Source organism: Otolemur garnettii, unplaced genomic scaffold (genome assembly GCF_000181295.1).
Source record: "Otolemur garnettii isolate 467f Iridium unplaced genomic scaffold, OtoGar3 scaffold00077, whole genome shotgun sequence".
Classification (NCBI taxonomy): domain Eukaryota; kingdom Metazoa; phylum Chordata; class Mammalia; order Primates; family Galagidae; genus Otolemur; species Otolemur garnettii.
Genome location: NW_003852472.1, coordinates 6802214 through 6813491, shown reverse-complemented (window position 1 = coordinate 6813491; position 11278 = coordinate 6802214). Strand labels below are relative to the sequence as shown.

The 11278-nt window shown below is 45.1% G+C and overlaps 1 pseudogene; it reads right to left on the bottom strand.

Annotated features, from left to right (window-relative positions):
* Positions 1-9469: 9469 nt before the first annotated feature.
* Positions 9470-10428, bottom strand: LOC100949801 (annotated as a pseudogene).
* Between the last annotated feature and the right edge of the window lie 850 nt (positions 10429-11278).

Below are 11278 nucleotides of genomic sequence, written 5' to 3'. Positions count from 1 at the left end.
GTGCTATGGTGTCATAGCTCACAGCAACCTCAGACTCTTAGGCTTGAGCAATCCTTTTGCCTCAGACTCCAGAGTAGCTGAGACTACAGACATATGCCACTATATCAGGCTTTTTTTTTTTAAGTAGAGATGGGGATCTTAATCTTGCTCAGGCTGGTCTCAAACTGCTAAGCTCAAGCAATCCATCTGCCTGGGCTTCTCTGAATGCTAGGATTACAGGTGTGAGCCACTGAACCCATGCCTTATAGTGGTAAATTACTGCATTAAAAAAAAAAGAAAGAGCTTATGTCAACAACCTAACTTTACACCTCAAAAAAATAGAAAAAGAAGCAAAAAAAAAAATTAGCAGAAATAAGGAATTAATAAAGATGAGAGCAGAAATAAAACCAAGAGTAGAAAATCAACAGAAAAATCAATGAAACTGAGTTTATTGAAAAGATAAACAAAATAGACAAACTAGCTGGACTATAAAAATTAATTTTGTATGTCAACTTGACAGCACCATGGGTCAGTGTGGTAACTCGGTGTCCCGTGAAAAGTGTCCAGCATTGATGTGTTCTGCTTTTAATGTTGACCTTGGGGAATTTAAAAGGGCTATAACAATTTGGTTGTTTGGCTGAAACATGGACCAAAAAAGTGATCCACAGTCCCAACTTGCCTTGGTTTAACGTAGAGGAAGGAATTCAAAGACTTAGTGAGAAAAAAAAAAAAAAGACGTCAAAAGATTGAAATGTTAGAATGGATTTGTCATTTAAGACCTATTCACTCACCCTGGGTGAGTCCAGAAGACATACCTTTGATAATTTGAACCTCATCAAAATTAAAAAACTTTTGCTCTGTGAAAGACAAGATGAAAAGACAATCTACATTCCTGGAAAAAAATATTTCCAAATCACAACTATGACAAAGAATTAGTATCTAGAATATATAAAGAACTTCCAACTCTCAACAGTAAAAGTCTAACAATACTAGAAATGGGCAAAAGACATGAGCGACCATTTCACCAAAGAGGATTTAGAGGTGGCAAATAATCACATGAAAAGATATTTGATATCATTAGCAACTAGGAAAATGCATATTTAAGTTCCAATATGTCTATACACATATCAAAAATAGCTGAAATAGGCAGTGCCCATGCTCAGTGGGTAGGGCACCAGTCACATACACCAAGGCTGGCAGGTTCAAACCTGACCTGGGCCAGCTAAAACAACAATGGCAACCACAACAAAAAAACAGCTGGGTGTTGTGGCGGGCACCTGTAGTCCCACTTACCTGGGAGGTGGAGGTAAGAGAATAGCTTAAGCCCAAGAGTTTTGAGGTTGCTGTGAGCTGTGACCCCACAGCACTCACCCAGGGCGACAGCTTGAGACTTTATCTCCAAAAAAAAAAAAAAAATAGCTGAAATAAAAAACACAGACAACACCAAATAAATTCTGGTGAGGATAAGAAGAATGTGGATCTCTCATACAATACTGATAGGAATGCAAAAGGATGTAGTCACTCTGGCAAATAGTTTTAATTTTCTGAAAAACTAAACATACAACTACCTCATGACTTAGTAATTGCACTCCCGGGAATTTATCCCAGAAGCGTGAAGACTTAAGCACATGCAAAACTTATACAAAACTGGAAACAACTCAGATGTTCTTCAATAGGTGAATGGTTAAACAAATTATGATACCTCCATCCCATGAACTACAACTCAGCAATAATAAGGATTGAACTATTAACACACATAACTGCCTGGATGAATTTCCAGAGAATTTCACTAAAAGAAAAAAGCTGATCTCCAAATGGCACATACATGATTCCATTTATACAACTTTCTCAAAATGACAAAATTATAGAAATGAAGTATGAGAAAGGGGTGAGAGCAGGACCAAGGTGGGTATAGCTATAAAAGCACGATAGAAGGCAACCTTGTGGTGATGGAAATGTTCTGAATCTTGACTGTCACATGTCATAATCAATGGTTATGACATTGTAATGGTTTTTGGATATTACCTTTTGGGGAAGTTGAATAGAGTATACAAAATCTCCATATTACTTTTTACTAGTACCTCTGCATTTATAATTGTCCCAAATAAAAGATTTAACTAAAAATAAAAGATAGGTTCAGCACCTGTAGCTCAGCAGCTAGGGCACCAGCCACATACACTGGAGCTGGTGGGTTCAAACCCGGCTGGACCTGCCAAACCACAATGTTAGCTGGACATTGTGGTGGGTGCCTGTAGTCTCACCTACTTGGGAGGCTAAGGCAAGAGAATCGCTTAAGCCCAAGAGTTTGAGGTTGCTGTGAGCTGTGATGCATGGCACTCTACCGAGGGTGACATAATGAAACTCTGTCTCAAAAAATAAATAAAAATAAAAGATAATGGAGAGCTTACATGCTCCAGTATGGTTCTCTGAACCCAGCCTGGAAGTCCCAAGGCCAGGAAGAGGTCTCAAGTCAAGGTACAGAATGACCCTTGAGATGGCATCCCTATGACCCAAGAGCCCTCAGTTTGCACTGCTGACACCACTAAAGCCAAACCCTGGTCACTTCTGATAAAACTACAACCACTGCTGCCTGTGGACAATGAAGCATCCACCCCATTGCAGAATGGACCTTGTAGGGCCCTGCCTCTTCATGTCATCAGCTCCCTAGTCAAAGACAGTGCAACAGCCCAGAGTGGTGAGGCCTGGGTCATGTGCCTTCCTTTCTCTGAGCTAAAAGGAAAGCTGAGAATAAGACCATCTAATTTTCTGTCATTTACATGGTGGGCTTGCCACTGATCAAGACCCCTAGGAAACAGAGTTCCCCAGACATAGGAAAAGGGTTCAGAGCTGGGTGGCCTTGAGTGATGGCCAATGGCCACCATACCTACCCTTTCTCCCTCTTCTCCCTTGCCATCCCTCCCCCCTTACACTTCCCTTCATGCAGCTCACTGCTCCTTAGGCTTCAAGACAGGCCATGTCCTCCAAGAGTTTCCCTTACTCATACTTCCTCCAGAGTGGGATTGGTTCATCTCCTACATGTTGCCATATTTTGATCCACTGCTGAGTTTTAAGGATATAAATCCCACCTTTATATCACTGCCTGACCCAGTACCAAGCCCAAAGCTCAACAAACATTAGGTAAAGGGGGGAGGAAGACAGGGACGAGCCTGCCTGCCAGTCAAGGTGGCATTTCTCAGAAAGAAATGAGCAGACAGGGTGCTGAGCAGCCTATTGGGAGCAAGGAGTGTGGGTAGGGAGAGAAGAAGGGGGTGAATGGACATGTTCTGGACAGGGACCCCCCCGCCCCCATTTTCTAGGCCTAGGCAAACAGGCCTTTTCCAGATCACATTCTCTGGACTCAAGCAGGATCACAGAAAAACAGCCTGATCAGTGTCTCCTGAAGTGGAAAGCATACACCTTGCTGCCTCACTTGGGACAGGGACTGTAAGGACCATGTTCATTTGCTAATTGTTCTTGCCTGCTCCCCCTAGCCCACTGTGATTTGTTCCAGACATGCACTCCCCAGGACCCCCGGCTCATAGGCAGTATATGAACCCATAGACAAAAGGCTCATGGGGGTTTCCTATTTGGGTTCCCCCACTTGCACTGCCAGAAGTCCTGCTGCCTTATCTATTTCTTTCTCTGACAATAAACTCTGTCCTTTTGCTTATCCACATGGTCTGTGGTTTCAATCTTCAAACGCCAAGATCAAGGACTTGGCATAAAGAGAAATTCAGGCAATAGCAAGTGATCTCCTTTAGTCAGACAGATTGGAGCAGCTTCTCCCGTTCTCCCAGCAAGATGCCTGTCATATTAAAAGTGCCTTTCTTCCTGGGAAATCCTCAGTGGCCCAATAGTTGGATTTTTATAGAATAAGCAGCTGGACCTAGACTGAAACCCCCTTGTGGTTTTCACAACAGAACAGTAGCAAACGTGGCCTGAGGAGGGCGGGAGGATGTGGTCTGGGGTACTTCAGAAGTTACAGCAATGGGGCAGTTTCAGGTAGAGCTTAGTCATCCAGGAAATTCTTAAATGGTCCTGGAAGTGAGGGACAGACATGAGCTATCTTGGCTCAGCATCTTATGGCCGGAGCACAGGCTGAGCCTTGGTGGGTTGGCCTCACTGAGTTCCACTCCCCAGGTCAAGGCCACCTGCTCTCCTGGCCTGCCTTACTGCTCCCAACTCTGGTCCCAGAGCCAGGTGGGCAGCCTGCAAGAGGCCTCTTTGTATCACCAATTCCCTGCCTCTGGGCTGCCCAGCTGCCTTGAGGGTGAGACAGGTTTGAAAAGCACAGTTGAAAAGGAGCTAGAGACCACCAGTTCCTCAGTTCCCTGGAGGTGTGAGAGACCAGACATCCAGAAGACTGGTTTTCACCTGGACGTTGACACCCACATTCCACTTAAATTCCCTTTGACTGCCTTTTGAATAACAATGCATTCTACTAAGCCAGGCTAATGGAAAGTAATCTTTCTTTTTCAGAGCTATTGCTCTGTGAAGTGCTTACCAAATTGGGTTTTTAAATAGCAGGAGAGCCAAACTCAATTTGGGAATTAATGTGTTTAAACCCAGCTGGAAACCTTCTTCTTCATTCCCAAGGCAGAAATTGGAATTAGAAATCCCCAGCTGTTTCCTGCCTCAGTGGGTTTGGGGGCTTAGGAGAAGCCAGAAGTTACTGGGGTATATCTAAACAGAGTCAGGTTCTGGTAAGGCCACGTGGTGGCCCAGCCCCAAAAGTGTTCTTGCCAGAGCCCATGAGCTCGTCTCTCACCTAGCCTATAGACCCTGGCCACCAGTGACCAATGGGCCAAACCAAAGAGAAAGCTGACTTGAGACTCTTGAGTTTATAAAAATAAGGCATTGGAGGTAGCAGGACATAGAAAAACCTTCTCTCCTTCCTTATGGGCCAGTGGCCACCATGGTTGTTGGTGCCACCTTCTTTATCTCCAAGACAGGCCAAGGCCTTAGGGCTCAGCTCCTTCCAACTGAAGATTCCATTTGGCTCTTGGGAGCTGAGGCTTTCCCCCTGAGGCTGGTGGCCTGAATTGTACCAGGCCAACCTCTGCACCTGTCAACTCCCATAGGGTCCAGGCCCAGGTGGCATGGTGGCTTTCCCAGCCAGAGGGAGGGGAGGTGGCTCAGAAATTCCTCCCAGCACCCCAAACTCACTTTTCTTGCAGCACTCGAGATCTCCCCACCACTCAGGAGCTTCCTTGACTGAAGCTCAGGCTGCCACCAGATTTCCTGTAACAGCCTGGGTCATGTGAACCAAGTGTGCAACTATGGGAAGAACCTAAAGGCTTGGACCAAGATGTGGGAACTGAATTAAGAATAAAGACTACCTGGCAGGACCCAGAATCTGATCAAATTGAGCCCTGACGTTACCCTATGGCAGGATCCAATAGATCAGGCTTCCCGGTACCAACTTATTACAAGATCCAATCAGATCATGCCTCATTATCCTGTGCTTAAAACCAGCCCAACCCTCTTCTTGTTCAAGGACACACTGCTTGAGGACTATCCCCCATGTGCTTCTTACTTGTGCCAAGTAATAAAACGCCCTTGCTACAGCCAACTTGGCTGTGTCTACTGACTTGATATCTGCCAAGCAAATGAATCCCTCCATTGGGAAGATAACATTCCCTGTTACAGAACTGTGGAGGCAGGAGTGAAACTTCTACCACTAACCTCCAATAAATACCTCAATCATAGCAGAGTTCCCCAACTCAGCGCCCTTATCTCAGTCTCTTGTTTTTTCAGAGTTTCTGTCTTCTCTCCACTCTCTCACCTCCCCAGACTGGAGCTAGAATGTATTAAGCCCTTATCACCCGCCTCAGCTTTGGGGGTACTGGAAAGAGAAAAAGTAGCATTCATGTCCTCAGGGAGAGTAGAGAGTTATCAGGCAGAAAAATGATTGAATTCCTTTGTGTGTCTCTTTTAAAACCGTAGGAAAAAAAAAATCATGTCCAAATTACAATGGCTGTCAGGAGCTGGAGGGAAGAGGAAACAGAATCTGTGCTTTTCTAAGTTCTGAGGCATTGATTGGGGATTAATGGAGGGAAATGGATAATGGGCTAATTGATCAGGTAATTTATATTTTCAAACAATCACCAGGTTAGGGAATGCCCAGCAGGACCTGACCTATTATTCCTTTGTTAGAGCTGTTAAGAGGATGACAATTCCAGTCTCTGGACCATTTTGTGTCTGAGGATCCTCAGGTTCAGATTTCATGATTTGCTAGAAGGACTTATAGACCTCAAAAAGCGGTTATACTCATGGTTATGATTTACTACAGCAAAAGGATACAGATGAAAATCAGGAAAGTTGGGGCGGCGCCTGTGGCTCAAGAAGTAGGGTGCTGGCCCCATTTATCAGAGGTGGCGAGTTCAAACCCGGCCCTGGCCAAAACCCGCAAATAATAATAATAATAATAAAATTAAAAAAAAAAACTCAGTAAAGTAAAACAGGCTGTAGAGTCGTGTTCAGAAGAAACCAGGCAGGAGTTTCAGGAGTCCTCTCCCAGCAGAGTCACACAAGCAGGCTCACCTCTCCCAGCAATGATGATTGACAACCTATGGGAAGTATTGCCAGCCAGGGAAGCTCACACCAGACTTGGCGTCCAGGGTTTTTATTGGTGGCCATGTAAGCATAGATCATACTTATGACCCTAGCCCAGTCTCTAGCACCCTCCCTCAGAAGTCAAACCGGTACAGCATGGCTCAGGGCCCCAGGGCAAACAAAAACAGACATTCACATAAATCACATTATTAGCATAAACTATCCAGTGTAGCCCAAGGCCTCAGGCATGCAAAGACACACTTACCCCAAGGGCTTAGAGGTTATCTTCCAGGAGCTGGTCAAAGGTCAGCCCTGAAGATCTTTGGAAGGAGCAGGATTTGGACAACATTGGCCTGCTGAGTTAACCCTTTACTGCACACGTACCATGACAGCTCCATCTACTAGACGGCTCAGGGGAAAAGGATTTCTGATGAATTACATCCTAGTTTTTTCATCCTTTATTGGAAACCCTCTGTTAATTCTGCCTTTCTATGTGGTTCAATCATTTGTCCTTACTAAATCATTTCTGAAAACCTTGTCAACCCCAGGATTATCATTTTCTTTAACATAAACTTTATTTTAGGCTCGGCGCCTATAGCTCAACAGCTAGGGTACCAGCCACATACACCAGGGCTGGTGGGTTTGAACCCAGCCCTGGCCTGCCAAACAACAACGACAACTACAACAAAAAAATAGCCAGGCATTGTGGCAGGTGCCTGTAGTCCCAGCTACCTGGGAGGCTGAGGCAAGAGAATCACTTGAGCCCAAGAGTTTGAGGTTGCTGTGAGCAATCTGACCATGGCACTCTACCGACTCTGTCTCAAAATAAATAAATAAAATAAAATAAACTTTATTTTAGAACAGTTTAAGGTTTACAGAAAAATTGCAAAGATAGTACAGAGAGTTCCCACCTACCTTGCACCCAGTTGCCCCTGTTATTAACATCTGACTCCAGCATGCATGGTCCATCTGTTACAATGAAGGACACAATACTGAAACATTAACTAAAGTTCATCCCCTACAAGGATTTTCTTAGTTTTTAACTTAATGTTCTTTTTCTGTCCCAGGATCTCATCCAGGAGACCGCATTACATTTAATCATCGCGTCTCCTCAGACAGTTTCTAGTGCCTGTTTCGGGTAGCCTTTATAGTTTTGAATGTCAAGGGGAAAGAACTCAGACTCTGTACAATAACAAGGCTTATTCTGAGCCAAGTTCAAGTACCATGCCTGATGTTACACCCAAGAAGCCTATCCAGGCATCCTCAAACTATGGCCCGCAGGCCTCATGCAGCCTGCCTAGGACATTTATTCGACCCATCAGGTGTTTTTGCCACCGCTGCCTGTCCTGCTTAGCAGTGACTCCCCCAATGGAATGAGGGACAGTGAACTGGCCCCCTGTTTAAAAAGTTTGAGGACCCCTGCGGCCACACCATGGTTCAGTTACAGTTTGCTTTTATATATTTCAGGGAGACAGGAATTGAATATAAAGTCATAAATCAATCAATGCATGGAAGGTGTACATTGATACATTAGTTTGGCCCAAAAAGGCAGAACTTCTTGAAGGGAGGATGGTGTTTACAGGTTATCAGTGGGTTTGAAGATTCTTTGATTTGTAATTGGTTAAAGAAATGAAGCTTTGTCTAAAGGCTGGAAAGCTTTAAGACAAGGAAATCTGTTAATCAGAGACAAGTCGCCTACAGGACATACACTCAGACTGGAGATCTGCTAGGTAAACTGAGGATTTACAGGTATGGTTTATGCTTCACCTTGCATCGCCTTAGGCCTGTCCATGAGTTACAAAGGACATCTCCAAGAAGGGAGGGGGCATGACAGGGCAAGTCTGACCTCCTTTCTCGTGCCCACAACTCAGCCTTAAGGTATTTCTAAGGTCCCCTAGGCCAAGAGGGTGTCCATTAGTTGACTGAGGAAGTGGGAACTCAAGATTCTATTTTAGTTCAAATGAAAAATACTAATCAGTATTTTTTTTTTTTTTTTTGAGACAGAGTCCCTCAGTTGCCCTGGGTAGAGTGCCATGGCATCCTCATAGTTCACAGCAACCTCAAACTCCTGGGCTCGAAACTCCCCTTGCCGCAGCCTCCCAAATAAGCTGGGACTATAACCGTGGTGGGACCCACCACGACACCTGGCTAATGTTTTCTCTTGCTTGCTCAGGCTGGTCTCCAACTCCTGAGCTCAAGCAATCCACCCGCCTCAGCCTCCCACTAATCAGCATTTTTTAGAATGTTCTTCACTGGGGTTTTTCTGCTAGTTTTCTCATGATTTGTCTAGGGTTGTGTGTTTTTGGAAAGACCACAGAAATAAAGTGCCCTTCTCATCACTTGGTATCAAGGGCACATACTATCAGCATGGCTTATCACTGCTGATGCTGGCCTTGATTGCCCAGCTCATGCAGAGTTTGTCAGGTGTGTCACTGCAAAGCTGCTTGCCACCTCTCCTTCCCATACACCTTCCCTTACAAAGGAAGTCACTGTACATGGCCCACACCTACAAGTGTGGAGTTATGCTACCCCTACCCCGGGATGCACTTCTACATATTAGGGGGAAGGGAGATTTGAGGGGTTTTTTGTCTTTCAAAAGACACATTTATTCAGCATCATGATCAGACTATTACATTTAGCCATCAACAGCATGGGTGCAAAAAAAAAAAAAAATCTACATTAAAACCCTTTGTTGGAATGCTTTACACTTTCCACAGAACAGAAACTAAAATAACCTGTTATACAATTAGTCACAAATACAGTCCTCGAGTTTTTTGCCCATACGCATGAGTATTGTCTAAAACATGCCTTCCTTGTAGCAGCCTGGCCCTGCCACCACTGTGCTTGGCTGAGGTCACAAATCTGTTGTAACCTATAGCTTCCCTGTCACTTCTCTGGCTCTCCTCTCCTGCTAAGCTTTGTTTCCTGGGAATAATTAAAATCTTCTGCCACTGCCATAGCTGCTGCTGCTACTGGAACCACCATTGCCACCTTGGTTTCGTGGTTTGGCAAAGTATCGGCCGCCACCACCATAAGGGCCAGAGCTTCTGCCTCCAAAATTTCCTCCCTTCATGGGTCCAAAATTTGATGACTGATTGTTGTAATTGCCAAAATCACTGTAACTTCCACCACCTCCAAAATTGCTCCCATCATTACCAAATCCACTGTAGCCATCCCCATTGCCACCACATCCACCACCACCACGACTGCCACCAAAGCCACCACAACCACTGACGTTTCCTCCACGGCCAAAGTTGTCATTTCACCGAAACCACCTCCACGACCCCCACCAAAGTTTCCAGAACCACTTTGACCTCTTTGGCTGGATGAAGCACTGGCCATCTCTTGCTTTGATAGGGCTTTCCTCACTTCACAGTTGTGGCCATTCACAGTATGGTATTTCTGAATGACAGTCTTATCCACAGAATCATGGTCATCAAACGTAACAAAAGCAAAGCCCCTCTTCTCACCACTGCCTCGGTCAGTCATGATTCCACTCACTTCCATTTTCCCATACTGTTCAAAACAGTCTCTGAAGTGATGTTCTTCAGTATCTTCTTTAATGCCACCAGCAAAGATCTTTTTCACAGTTAAGTGGGCACCAGGTCTTTGAGAATCTTCTCTGGAAACAGCTCTCTCTGCTTCCACAGCTCTTCCATCCACCTTGTGTGGCCTTGCATTCACTGCTGCATCCACCTCCTCCATGGTGGGTATGTGACCAAAGCCCCTGGAGCGCTTGGTGTCTGGATCTCTCATTTCCATGCAGTCTGTGAGCGTCCCCATTGCTCAGAATGGCTCCTCAGACTCTCATCAGTCATTTCAAAGCTCAACCCTCCAATGAAGAGCTTCCGTAGCTGTTCGGGCTCTTTAGGAGACTCTGACTTAGACATGACGGCGGTGGAAGAGACTTTAACGATGCTTCCTCGGCAGGGTCCACAGGCCGGAGATTTTGTTTTTTGTCTTTGTTTTTGAGGCCGGGTCTCACTCTGTTGCCTGGCCTAGAGTGTAATGGCATCATCACAGCTCACTGCAACTTCAAAACTCCTATGCTCAAGCTATCCTCCAGCCTCAGCCTCCCAAGTTATTAATGTGTGCTTTGTGTGTACACCTGGCAGCACTCAGGGATGGCTAGTACTTGGGCTTCTGGGCCATCATAGGCTAGCCAAAGGAAAAGGGATTTGGAAGTAGCTGGAACTACAGGTGCCCACCATGATGCCTGGCTAGTTTTTCTATTTTTAGTGGAGACAGGGTCTCCCTCCTGCTCAGGCTGATCTCCAACTCCTGACCTCAAGCAACTCTCCCCCTCCAGCTTCAATATCTATATATTCTTCTACAAGAGAGATTGATCTCCTCGGTCCCATTTATTTATTTTTTATATCAGTATGGACCTGAAGAATATGCCTCTTCAGCGTATGGACTGTTTTGAGCTAAAGGCTCAAACCAACCGGTTTGAGAACCAACCGATGGAAGGAAAGCTCTAAAAAGAGGGCCCAAGTGATGCTTTTGCAAAGGATATTTTCTTTTGTGAAATGTGTCTCCCCATCCCTTGCCAGAAGAGGAGGACCCTTTAAGGGCTTTCAGCAACGAAGGAAGAGCCTGACTTAAATCTGCATAACACATCTTACTAAAAATTACTCCATCTACCATACTTTTTCTGGTCACTTTCACATACCTTGCCTTCCTTGCCCTGAATTTCAAACCCCCTTTTTCTTGCTAGCCTACGATGGCCCAGAAGCCCAAGTGC